Consider the following 13,803-nt stretch of genomic DNA (forward strand, 5'->3'; position numbering starts at 1 on the left):
TCGTCAGTCACCACCCCCAGAGGGGTACGGGACCCCTGAAGAGAGGCGGGCCTCTGAGGACCTGGGGGCAAGGGGCCTATTAAACGAACTAAGATCCATTACCTATCATCGAGTCTCTAACTTCACAGGAAGGGGCCTGCCTGGGGGCTGATCCGGTCGCTTCCCGTAAGCGGGACTCCCGGAGCGGGGATCGCATACCCTGCTCCCCAGTCACCACGTGTCCCAAGCTACCCAGGCCGAATCCCACCCAGCAAAGCCCTTGAGAGGAGTGGGGGCAGTCAAGGAGTTGGGGCTGCCGCTCTCAGACATGACCGGTCTCTACCAAAGAGAATGATTTGTATGTCACAGGAATATCCTGCAAAATGAAGAAAAATTTTCTGTAGGTGCTGTGTGAAGCGTCAGGATCGTTACTGGGAGACGTGGCCTCTCAAAATGTTAGACGCAAAGCCAAGATCTATAATTTCCCACCGCCCCCTTCTCCACCCCACCATAGGAGTGGTTAAAGGAATAAACTGAATGATTTCTTTAAAAAGTGCGAGCACACTTCTTGAGAACCTATTCATTTTGCGCTCAAAAAATTTGAGAGGGAATCGGGAATTGACGGTCTTGCTTAAAAGAGAGAGATGCATAGGCCTGAGTCAGTCTTCTCGTTATAGACTGGTTTGGAGTTGAGCTAATACTCAAAAGGTTAGACGTCTAAAATAATCTCTAAGGATGTTCTTTCAATTCCAATCCTGTGATGTTACATCTCATTAAAATGAAACATTATCTTCAAAAAATCCCAGTTTGTAAGCGCAGAACCATTTCGTACTTCCAGTAACACTTTTCAAATGTCTGCTCTGGGTCCTTTGTATAAAGTTAACTGCAAAACACTGTTCACAAAACAAGTATGTTTGGGATGACTAAATATCTAAAGTACTGATCACATGGAAAGCACCAAAGAATTTAAGCAACTTAAGTTAGTGAGCCCTACAAATGATGCGTTTAATGTAAAATACGGGATTTCAGAAACATCTGAAATTAGGTATACCTGGTATTTACTGATGTTTAAGTACAGCCTGTATTTTTAATCAAACAAAAAGTTCAGAATGTTCTTTTGTTTGTTATACTATACTGTATTTTTAAAAAAGTATCCCCCATCAAAAGTTTTTTTTTTTTCTGAAATAAGCCTCTTTTAAATGCCACTCCATAGAGGCTTGTGGGGTTTTAGATCTCAGTAAACTGCTCGCCTTCAGCTTTATAGGATTAGAAATTGAGGTTTTACCAATTCAGTCAGCGTTTGCAGAATCACAATAAGCAAATCACAAAATATCAAATTATAAACCAGAATGAGAATGTATTAGTTAACAGTAAATATAAATGGCAAAATGATTCATCTTATCATTTATAGTGGATTTTCCCTTTTTTGTGGGGGAACTGTCAGGGGTGGATACAGTCAAAAATATCAAGTTACAGGTTATAAATCTTTGATGGATGAATAAAGAAATGGAGCTATGGGAGTCGGGATGTTCTTAAAGCGTATTTCCTTAGGAATGCCATGGGGGCATTCTCACCTTCAGCATGGGCATGGTTTTAATCTATACTAGTTAACCAGTAGTCTTGACAATCAAAGCCAACCACACTATGAGAGAAGCATAGTAACAAATTCTCACTTTTGTGGTGTTTGTCTAGAATGTATTTAGACATGAAAAAGTTCTTATTACCATGGACAGGTTAGAATTAATTAAGGGGTTATCTTGGTTGCACTATAATTTTTTAAATCAGTTTTTTTTTGCTACAGGTATAACATTTACAGATCATCTCACAGTTGGTTGGTTGCTTCTGTGGCCAGCTTATTTATTTTGTGTTGTAATTTCCAAGTTTGAGGTGGCAACTGTTTTTGAGACTTGTGATACCAGTTCATGGGTCAATGACATGTATATATTTAGTCCCCTACCTCACACTGAATTTTAGTTGCTTTTTAGGATTTTGTTTGTTTTTGCCTTCTTGCTATATCTGAAATTGAACTGTAAACTCCTAAAAAGCAAAGGCCATTGTCCATCTCTTATATATTTCCTAGCACAGGACTAGATATGTGTGCAAGGAAAGAAGAGTAACAATCGTTTTAACCTTCACAGTTATCAGTATGCTTTTATATATAATCATTCCACTTTTTCATAATTTTCCTATGAAGCTGGCATTATCTTCATTTATAGGTAAGAAAATAGATTCAGAGAAGTAACTTGCTCATTTAGTGACAGAGCTGTGCCCTGAATCCAGGTTTTCAAACCCCAATTCCATGCATGTTTGCAATCAGAAGAAAGTTATCCTTAGTCGCTCAAATTGATGTTAAGTTTGTTTTTAAAAATGAGAGCCACCTAGCTTATCTTATCAAAGAAATCATTTTGCACTCCTCCCTATTGTTCACTCTTTCACTAGTGCCCCCATTAGCCTTACACAGACTTCTGTGCTTTGATTTTTAACCTTTCTTGTGTCATGGACCCCTTAGGCAATCTGATGAAGCCTACAGACCCCTTCTTTTAAAAATAGACAAATATAAAACTTACGGTATTATAAAGGAAACCAATTATAATATTACCAAAATAATAAAAAATATAGTTGTGAGATAGTGATATAGGTGGGGTTTTTGTAATATACTAGATAAGATCTAAGCAGCAGGTCAGTCTGAAAGCTATCACTGATTCAAAGCAGAGATGAGGGCAAATAATATTTTGAGATACCTCCAAGAACTAAGATGATATGGAAATATCTGTAATTTCTTTTGCAAATAAAGCCACAGGCACTGCTAACACTTCTATGATTTATCACTGTATTAGTAGTTTAAGGAAATGCTATATTTCAGTTAGAGGTTAGGGTAAAAAAGATGTAATTTTTTTCTCACCTTAGTTCATGGTCTCCCTGAATCTGATTCAAGTTAACAATCCCTGTGTTGTAGCACCAAGTCTTTTCCTTTCTGCTTTGCTGCAAGCTCGTGGGGATAGGGATGATGGGTGATTTATCTTAGTAACTGAGGTAGCTATCACTGTCCCTGGCATAGAGTAGGGGCTAATCTGGTGAGTTTTGAGAAATAAGTATGGACACCATTGCATAAATATAAGTCATGGTAATAATGATTGAGTGCTTAGTATGTGCCAGGCAGTAATTTAAGTTTTTAACATTTTTAACTCAGTCCTTGTAGAAACCCTCTGAGGTATTAATAAACTATGATTATTCCCAAAACATGGATTAACAAGACCTGCTGACTAATTTGCCCAAGGTAAGTAATGGAGCTAGTACTCTAACCCAGACAGTCTGTCTGCAGGGCCTCACATTTGATCATCACACCACAGAACTAGAGAGTTTTAGAGATATAAGATATGGCACATGTCATGCTAGGTCAAGAAAGATCAGTAAATATTGCTCCTGATATGGTAGAATTAATCATCAGTATTGAATGCATTTGCTGAAAAATAACCTAGATATCAATTTTCCTTTTTAACTTGAAAAATGTCTTTCTATCCACTTCCATTGTCTTAAGATTGAAGGCTGAGATTATTAAAATAAGCCAACAAGTTCTGTATCAGAAAAAAATAGGTTTAAGCCTTTCTCTGAGGAAACTAAAAAGTTACATTTACTGATAAGTTCTGAAGGAAGTAGAACCAAATTTGATTTAAAGGAATGGCTTCCACAGTAAAAATAGCAATAACCTTCCTAATAGAAGACAGTGTGAAGAAACAATTTTAACAGTTCTATTTGAAATTTAAGATCAAAAGTTCACTCATTTTTGTTTCCTTTGTCTAGAAAAGAAAAACATGAGAGTGATAGAACATTCACGGTGTATTATGGATTTTTGTAATGAACTACTGATTTGTGTGTGTGTCTATCTAGAGTTAACTAGATATAATAAGGATAGTAAGCCATAGTTAGAACCCCTGGGACAAGAAGAAACTTGATACTAATAACCGGAGGGAGGTAAAACCACCTGAGACACATTGGAAATATCCACATCTGAATTTTGGAAGGTCTGCATCTGGAAATAACTATTATGCCCATTTTAAAAAACAAATTGTTTTACGTTTAATTTTAAACAAAAGCAGAAGTGGACTGATATTTATTGAGAATCCTATCCATACAACAATCATCAACAGTAATGTTAGTTACCATCTTTAACCCCTCACACATGTGTAACTGAATATCAAAGAGATTAAGTAACTCACCATCCCACTGTTGAAGGGGGTGAACTGAGATTTGAACCCAGTTACAGGGACTCAAAACCCCATGTGTTTTCCAGTATAACAAAGGTTTCCAGGCTGTCATCTTGGAAGCCCCAGAGTTTCAAGAAGCTACCTCAGGGAAAAGGTAAGGCTGTAATGTGGTGGGCTCTGCATCCCATTCATCTTCAGTCAGAGTGCTTCTGTTTTTATCTATTTTATAACTTGTTTGAAGATAATAGTTGTATTTGCTAAAAAGAATTGTTTTTGAAAACCAATACACTATACGGCCTTCCCAAGTCTGTTAATGAGAAACAATGAGCTGAAGCAGCACTGATGATGTATCCTGGGCTAGGCTCATCTCAAAATATGATAGTATTAAAACAAACCTAAGCTAAAAGCACTGAAGAGTACTTTATTTCATAGTAATGAGATATGGATGAAAAAATTAGTCTGTGTATATCTCACGCAACTCTTCCTAGAAAAAAAAATTCAGACCTGCTATTGTTATGCATAATTTTTGCATGCATTTACTGTTTCCAAAACAACTACTGTTTTTCATTTTCTGAGGAAAAAAGAGCATTACTATTTACTATCTTTCATAAGTCATTCAACATAACTAGGTATTATAACCACTCCCATAATACTCCTATAGTCTGCATTTCCATTTAAAGTTACGAATTCACCTTCCTTTCACAATTCCTAGTTACTACAGTTAATCAGAACACATAAAGAGATACAGGCCTTTATTTTGAGCTAGTTGTTATTACAAGTATTGTTCTTATTTCCATGGTCTGCTTTTTGTTTGAAGGATCTATTTAGCAATTACCATTTAGACATTAATTTGTTATATGAAAACAAATTTTATTGCTAGAGGAAACTTAGATAGTATCTGGTTTAAGCCTCTTTTAATACACCTGAGGAAACAGTCCTAGAATTTAAAGTAATTTGCCAAGATCACACAGGAGGTTAAGTACATTTTACAAGACAATGTGTAGGATGCAGCATTTATGGAAGTGTTGTCTCTTAGCTCACAAATCCAGTGTTTTTCAGGATGTTTCATGCACTTCATACAAAAAATGCCCTCATCCACTCTACTCTATTCAGGATTTTATTTCTGCCTATACACTATTCAGTGGAATTAGTTCCTGGGGGAAACATCATTATTATTCCTGGTTGAACTACTTTTTTTCCATGCTCTTGGCTTCCTATCTCTTAATTTTAATCCATAGGAATATTTTTCTTCAGACTATGTAGCAATTTTAAATTGCTGTGAATCCACTGAAAGGCATTGTCATTCCGTATCCCCTGCAATTGGTAGCACTTAAACTTAGTGTTTTGCCTGGAAGATCCTAACAGTAATTTATTCATGTGACTAGTTTGAGAAAGTTGCCACCTTCATGGTTGAGCTAAATAAGAGAAGTGTCAGTGAAGAGACCACAGAATGATTTAGCAGCTGTTTTTGATGGCACAACACAGGGCTTATATGCCGCCACTAGGATAGTTTGTACTCAACATGCCTCAAAGAAATTCCTTGAGATTATAAAAGCAGTCAACAACAGAATTCCTCCCTTTCTTTCTTTCTTTCTTTCTTTCTTCCTTCCTTCCTTCCTTCCTTCCTTCCTTCCTTCCTTCCTTCCTTCCTTCTTTCTTCTTCCTTCCTTTCTTCCTTCCTTTTTCTTCTTTCTTTCTCTCTTTCTCTTTCCATATTAATCAATATTTATCTTTTTATTTAATTCTTTTAACAATGTTAAGGGATATACTTCTTCATTTTATTTTATTAAGGTATCATTGATATACAATCTTATGCTCAGGTTTCACATGAGCAACATTGTGGTTACTACATTCTCCCTATTATCAAGTTCCCACCACATACCCCATTACAGTCACTGTCCATCAGCATAGTAAGATGTTATATAGTCACCACTTGTCTTCTCTGGGCTATAATTCCTTCCCCATGCCCCCCCTATATTATGTGTGCTAATCATAATGTCCTTTAATCTCTTTATCCCTCCCTTCCCATCCACCCTCTCCAGCCCCTTTCCCTTTGGTAACTGATAGTCCATTCTTGGGTTCTGTGAGTCTGCTGCTATTTTGTTCCTTCAGTTTTTGCTTTGTGGTTATACTCTACAGATGAGTGAAATCATTTGGTACTTGTCTTTCTCTGCCTGGCTTACTTCACTGAGCATAATACCCTCTAGCTCCATCCATGTTGTTGCAAATGGTAGGATTTGTTTTCTTCTCATGGCTGAATAATATTCCATTGTGTATGTGTACCACATCTTTATCCATTCATCTACTGATGGACACTTAGGTTGCTTCCATTTCTTGGCTATTGTAAATAGTGCTGCGATAAACATAGGGCTGCATATCCCAGTTCTTTAATTCTAAAAAAATCACAAAATCACCTTCCAGTGTGCTATACCAAAGTTAAATACATACTAATGTTCCTTTTAGATGAAATTATAAAGCTTAGGTTCCGTTTTTGGTTCCTGAATGACAAATAAACAAAAGGCATTATCTTTTCTCCACCGGAGCAGAAAGGGATTACAAATTCACTCAAAACATGTCAAATGATGTTGAAGAGTGCCTGGCAAGAAGGTGAAGTGCACAATATTTAGGATGGGAAATAAAAAAGGAAAGTTTATAATGAACTTAACATTCAAGAATCTAAAAATCCTCCTCCACAAATTAATATAAAATGTTTGAAAAATACTGAGCATACAAAGAGATCTGAGCAGTCTTAATTACCCACAGATAAGGGCCTTACGAAATAAAGTTGCTAGGCCTTTTTTTATGTTTCATAATTTGTTCAATCAATTTCCTATGAATTCTGTGTTGCACTCTGATAATTTTTTGAAAAGACCTGTATAATTTCTGTTTCAGAGATTTTGTTGAGTTTTTTTTTCCAAGGCCTAAAATGGCAAATTACTTTTACTATTTCCATGAATGTTTGAATAATACATGTGTTTTCTGTTGGGTTCAAAGTTAACTGTCTTTGTCTACCCACCTTTCTATCCATCTATGATCCAGGATACCATTGCTTTTAGTCCTTGTGTCTCCTTAGTCTCCTCTGGTCTATGACCTATGACAGTTTCTCAGACTTTCCTTGTTTTTGATGACCTTGACAGTTTTAAAGAGTATTGGTCAGGTATTTTGTAGCATGTGCCTCAGTTTGGGCTTGTCTAAAGTTTTTCTAATAGCATGGTTTTGGAGAGAAATATCACATAGGTGAAGAACCTTTCTCTTTGCATTGGATCCAGGGTGTATCCTGTCAACATAATTGTCATTGATGATGTTAACCTTCATCACCAGGCTAACTTAGTATTTGACAGGCTTCTCCACCATGGAGTTACTTTCCTCCCCTTTCCATCCTGTACTTTTTAGAAACAAGTCCCCAAGTGAAGCCCACACTTAGATGTGGTGATGGTGACTGTGGTGAATTAAGCTCCAGCTCCTTGAGGGATGACTATCTATGGAAACTATTTCCAGTTATTTTGTCCAAGAGATTTTTCTCTTCTCCTTTACTTCTGCACTTATTCATTTATTTGTATCAGTATGGGTTCATGGATGTTATTTGGTACTTTGGGCTATATCCAATACAATATTGCATTCTTTATTTTACTGTTTGATACAAAACTAGTATATTCCCTATCTTAGTCCTTTCTCAAAGATCAGCTATTTTTCCAAGGAGCCCTGCCTCCTTTTATTAAGATAAAATAGAGAAACCAGGATGTGGCTGCTGGATGTGCTCATTGCTTCCAGGCCGGCTCAGATAGAGCTAGGAAATATATGTATGTATATTAACACATACGTAGTATATATATGTAGATAATATATACACAAGTCTATAATTACTCCTGTATCCATCCATTACTATATTAAACCAAATATGAATTCAAACTGGTGTTTATGACACTCATCTTTTTGGTTTTTTTTTTAATGTGAGTAGTCATATTCTTTTAATCTATTTCCTTCCTCAGTACTTACTCCAGTTGATGCCATTAATATAATTATGTGTTTAACAAATGTCACCACATTTTAGTGACAAAGAACTAATTTCATTTTCCCAGGTGCCTTGAAATGTTAGGGAGGAGAGATATGACAACCAAATTCCTGAGTTAAAGGAAGGGTTGCCCTTGCCAGAAAATGCTGGTGGGAGATTGGCAATGGGGGTGGAATATGAGTCAAAGGTCTGCTTATTAGTGATGCCTCCTCTTTACTGGCAAAACTCACTCTCCAAATGGAGGACTTCCTCTTTACTTAATAATAAGGGTCACGTTTCAGGTTTCTCACCATAAAACTCCCAAACACAGTTGGAAAGCTGGTTTTATTCTGGGCTGTTTGCTGACACTGAATTTAGGAGTATTTCAGAGGGAATTATGGCATATAACAAGTAGTTCAGAAAGCCACAAGTCCTGAAGACTTTTTCAAGTGCCTAAGCTACTGATCCCTGCTTAAAATAAGACTATGACAGAACCTTTTGCAGTTAATAAATATCCCTAACTCCTCAGGTAAAGGCCTTGCAAAACCAGAGTCCTTTCTACCTTCTTATTTCATCTCTTTCTTTTCCTGGCCATACTTCCCCCTCTCCAATCATACTAGTTTCAATTCAGTATTATTCCATAAGCATTTCCACATTTTTTCAAATATTTGTGGTATGCCATCCCCCATTCCCTCATTAAAGTTCTACACATGTATCATTTTAACTCAGATGTCATCTCTGACATGAAAATATCCTCCAATCTTCCCAGATAGAATAAATTACCCATAGTGTATTTTGTCTACCCTACTATCTAATGTCTAATTCATCTGTGCATCTCTAGAGCCTATTGAAGAATAGGTGTCCGACAAATGTTTATTGAACTAATTAACACAGGAATAAACACACTGACGTGAAGTTGCTTTACTACTGTTGATGGACATCAGAGCTTGCCCCTAGGTAAATATTTAAAGTATTTTGAGGAAAAGACACACTAAAATGGGAGCCAAGACACCTAGGTTCTTTAATCCTGGCTCAGCCAACATCTATATAACTTTAGAAAAGTTACTTCAACTTTCTGGGCATATTTCTTTACACAATTAGAATATTCTGCTAGATCATTCTACTAGACCTGCACTGGGATCATAGCCTGATATATTTGGGGTCAGAAAAATCTTTGTGATTCTCTAATGATTATTAATCTCATGAAATACCATATATATGCTTTCTGGGAAGTTTATGGTTCAGTTACAACACTCAAGTATATTTTATCCACTGCCATATATTCTAATACTTTCATTTTTGTTTCATATTATTTCCATGACATTTCTTCTATTTGTACTTGCAGTGTATTAATATTAATTAATATTCCTACATTTCCCATACATTAATAGCCTAAAAAAATCCTTTGTTAGTTCAGTCTAAAATTTTTGCACTTAGCTGAATAAACCAGCAGTCTATTTTGAGTACATCTCTTTTAAAAAGAAATAGACTAACAGTCTTAAAAATGGACACTACACTTCACCTTTAGGATTTGTGATGAGAAAACCATATAATGCCTAAAACAAAAAACCCAACCCACTAGCAGACCTAAAGGACAAGGAAAGACATGCTGAGTTTTTCCTTGGAAGATTCCCCCAGGCTGAATTAGTCACTTGCTAGGCATTCTTATAGTACAAATGCATATTTTTTCATAGTACTTATCACATTCAATAGTATGTAAGTTTTTCTTCTCCTACTGCACTGGGAGTACCTCAAAGAAAGGAAATGTATATTATTCACCCTTGTATCATAGCAGATGCTTGATCAATATTTGTTTGATGAACAAATGAGGTGGAATGTGAATTGACCTTTGACTGTTGAGGGTTTCAATAGGGAGAGAAGCAATAAAGAGTTTCACTCAGGGAAGTGACAGATCAGAAATACATTTGGAAGATTACTCTGGTTTAATTTTATGATGTCAGAGACCATGATTTTTTATTTTGATGCAGTAGTTTGCAAGAATTGGCTCATGCCAGCTTGCAAGAGCTAATTGTTAAATTTTGGGGGATTTTGTTAAACACAGTCATTATTATTATTATTATTTTTTCTTATTATTGAAGGGTAGTTGACAACAGTATTGCATTACATTAGTTTCAGGTGTACAACACAGTGATTCAACATTTATATACATGATAATTCTAGGTACCAGGTATCACCATACCAGGTTGTTACAATATTTTGACTATATTCCTTATGCTATACATTACATCCCGGTTACTTATTTATTTTACAATTGGAAGTGTGTTTATATATATATATATATGTATATATATATTTTGTGAGGGCATCTCTCATATTTATTGATCAAATAGTTGTTAACCACAATAAATTTCTGTATAGGGGGGTCAATACTCAATGCACAATCATTAATCCACCCCAAGCCTAATTTTCGTCAGTCTCCAATCTTCTGATGCATAACGAACAAATTCTTACATGGAGCACAAATTCTTACATAGTGAATAAGTTACATGGTGAACAGTGCAAGGGCAGTCATCACAGAAGCTTTCGGTTTTGTTCATGCATTATGAACTATACACAGTCAGTTCAAATATGAATATTCATTTGATTTTTAAACTTGATTTATATGTGGATACCACATTTCTCTATTATTATTATTTTTAATAAAATGCTGAAGTAGGTAGATACGAGATAAAGGTAGAAAACAGAGTTTAGTGTTGTAAGAGAGCAAATGTAGATGATCAGGTGTGTGCCTGTAGGCTATGTGTTAATCCGAGCTAGACGAGGGCAATAAACATCCATGTATGCAGAAGATTTCTCTCAGAACATGAGGGGGGAGGTTCTAAGCCTCACCTCTGCTGCTCCCCATTTTCTCACCACATGGCCCCCTGCGACTGTGCCTGTCTTAGGTTGTTCCTCCCTTGAGGAATCTTACCCGTCTCTGGCTAACCAGTCATCTTCCGGGGCCATACAGGGAAATGTTAAGTTGGTAGGTGAGAGAGAAGCCTTATTGTTTGAAAAGGTTAGCTTTTTACTTCTTTGCATATTTATGCCCTGTGGCATCTATGCCCAGCATTTGTCTTGAGGTATCTTTACCACTTGGAAGAATTATGATACTCGGTAAATTCGACATGTGGCACGAGTTCTATTTAAAGGTTGTGATTAGGTAGGAAGAAGAAAAGCTATAGAAGTAGCAGGCAGAAGAAAACCTGGGAAGATTGATTATTTCTTTGACATATCTTCTTGTAGAGTAACTTCAGCATGGATAGGTTTTAAACTACTAATTAAATTGTGCACACACATTAACATAATAGGAATATAGTTACCAACACAGTCATTATTAAAAGCTTGATTACAACATAATGTTCTTCATGTAATTGTAGATTAATGATAACAAAAAAAGCTTGATTACAGTCAAATATACTAAAAAAAGGTAATAAATACTCAAAACTCATCATTTTCAAGTAGTTCTGCATTTTAGTATTACTATGCTCTTGCGATTATTTGCCTATCATATCTAGATGGTAGAAATACTAACATCATGATATGTGATTGTACACCTCTTCCCAGCTCTGCATTCAGTGATGTTGGTAGCTTGAAAATACCTGTGGTGGAAATATTTACACTACGGAAATGGGCAAACCCTACCAATCAACACTCCACCCCCAACACCACTTCAGAGAGGTGATTATTAGATATTTACTAGCATACCACTTTTTAGAAGGCAAAATTGACAAAGCAGCAATGAAAAGTATAAAAAATAAAGTTGAGGAAATTTGCAGAGAGAGGAAAAAAGGAGAGAGAGAGGAGAAATGGAAGAGAAAAGATGAGAGTATTAGAATTATTTGGAGATTCCAATATACAAATAACAGAAACTTGGACAAGTAAGAACAGAGAGGATGTATGAGGATGGAGTGTGGCAGAGTGTGGAGGGGAGAGATCTAATGAGTAATGCAAAAAAAAAAGTAATGCAAGAAGTTTTTCAGAAGTAAGTCAAGAGTTTCTAAATTGAAAGGGCCCTTGAGTATATTGCAAATGAATGAAAAGATGCACATCCAGGCATATCATTGCACATTTTCAAAATATCGGAGAAAGAAGATAATCAAAACTTCCAGAAAAAATAATAAAAATAGGGTAATACACAAAGGAATGTGGGTCATGTACAAAGGTTAAAATTTCATTAGACTTCTCAGCAATAACACTGGAAGCTAGGAGACAGTTCTAAGGAAAAGTGAGTTCCAACCTAAAATTATACCCAAACAAATGATCATATCAATCAAGGGAGGAGGTCAAATATAAAGATATTTTCAGATTTTCAAGATCTCAAAAAAACATTACCGCCTTTACCCCCTTTCTCTCGTAAATGTGCTGTACCAGAATGAGGGAGAAAAACAAGACATGGGATCCAGGACACAGGGGACTCACACAGAGAAATAAGTAAAATTCCCAGGGTGATGATGGAGGGAAATCCCAGAACAGCTGTGCAGTTGACCTAGAGAGCAACAGTTAAGATTGGAATGGGAGGAGTATTTCTGAGAAAAAACAAAATAGATATACTACCTGATGAGTCTGAACGAATGGAGATTTAGTGTGGGCACAATATTTGGGGAAAAAATGATAGGTGCATAGAAAGCTTAACAACAAACTGAGGCAATGATTAACTCAGGAAAAGAAAAAAAATGTCTGATAAGAAAGGAGATATAATCTTCGTATATTACACAGACCCACTATGAAAAGTATATTCAAATTCATAATAACATAAATTAAAAATTGATTTAGCCCACAAGCTGTGAGGACAGTTTGGGGAGGACGGAGCTGATGAAATGCCAATAGAAGGAGACTACACTGGGAAACAGACCCCCGCCCCCATAAACAAAGGAAATTTCCCTCTGAGTCTTGGACCCCTCAGCCTGATATAGAACATAAAAAGGGGGGCAGAGGGAAAACTGAAAGGGGTCGGCAGAGCGGTTTCTTTAGAGCAAGGTTGCAGTATTGTGCCCCCTCCCGCCGTGCCTTGGAGGACAGGCTGCCGTCAAGGCCGCGCCTCGGGAGGCGCCGCGAGGGCGGGGAGACCTGAAGCCCGGGGCCTGCCCCAAGCCGCCAAGGCCGGAGGCCGCTGCGCCCGGGCGGGCCACCCACCGGGAACCCGCGGCCGAGAGGGGCCGGCTGCTGGCCTGGGGCACGAGAAGGCGTCGAGCTGGGCTGGGGCTGCGGTGGCCGCAGGCACCGGCCCGAGCGGAGGTCGACGCCCTCTCCGCTGGCGCGGCGGCCGCCCTGTCGACGGCGCGCAGGAAAACCTGCAAAGGCCGCGGCCGCCCGCGCGAGGAAACGCCCGCTCCCGCCCTCGCCGGCCCCAGAGCCCCGGCCGCTCGGCGTCTTCTCCCCGCCCAGGCCCTCCATCCTCGAACCCGGCCAGCGCCCTCAGCTCAAACCCTCTCGGCGACTCCGGCCCTCGTCCCCCGACGCCGAGCGGCGCCTCGCCACCCTGGTCTCCGACCTTCGCCCCCCGACCTGGGTCTCGCCGTAGACCCCGGCCCTCGTCCCCTGATCCCGGCCCTCACCCGGCCCGATCCTGCCTCTCAGACCCTGACCGCGGCCCGAACCCCGACCCGCAGCCCGGGAGGGGCCTGG

This window comes from Manis pentadactyla, chromosome 4 (genome assembly GCF_030020395.1).
Source record: "Manis pentadactyla isolate mManPen7 chromosome 4, mManPen7.hap1, whole genome shotgun sequence".
NCBI classification, from domain to species: Eukaryota; Metazoa; Chordata; class Mammalia; order Pholidota; family Manidae; genus Manis; species Manis pentadactyla.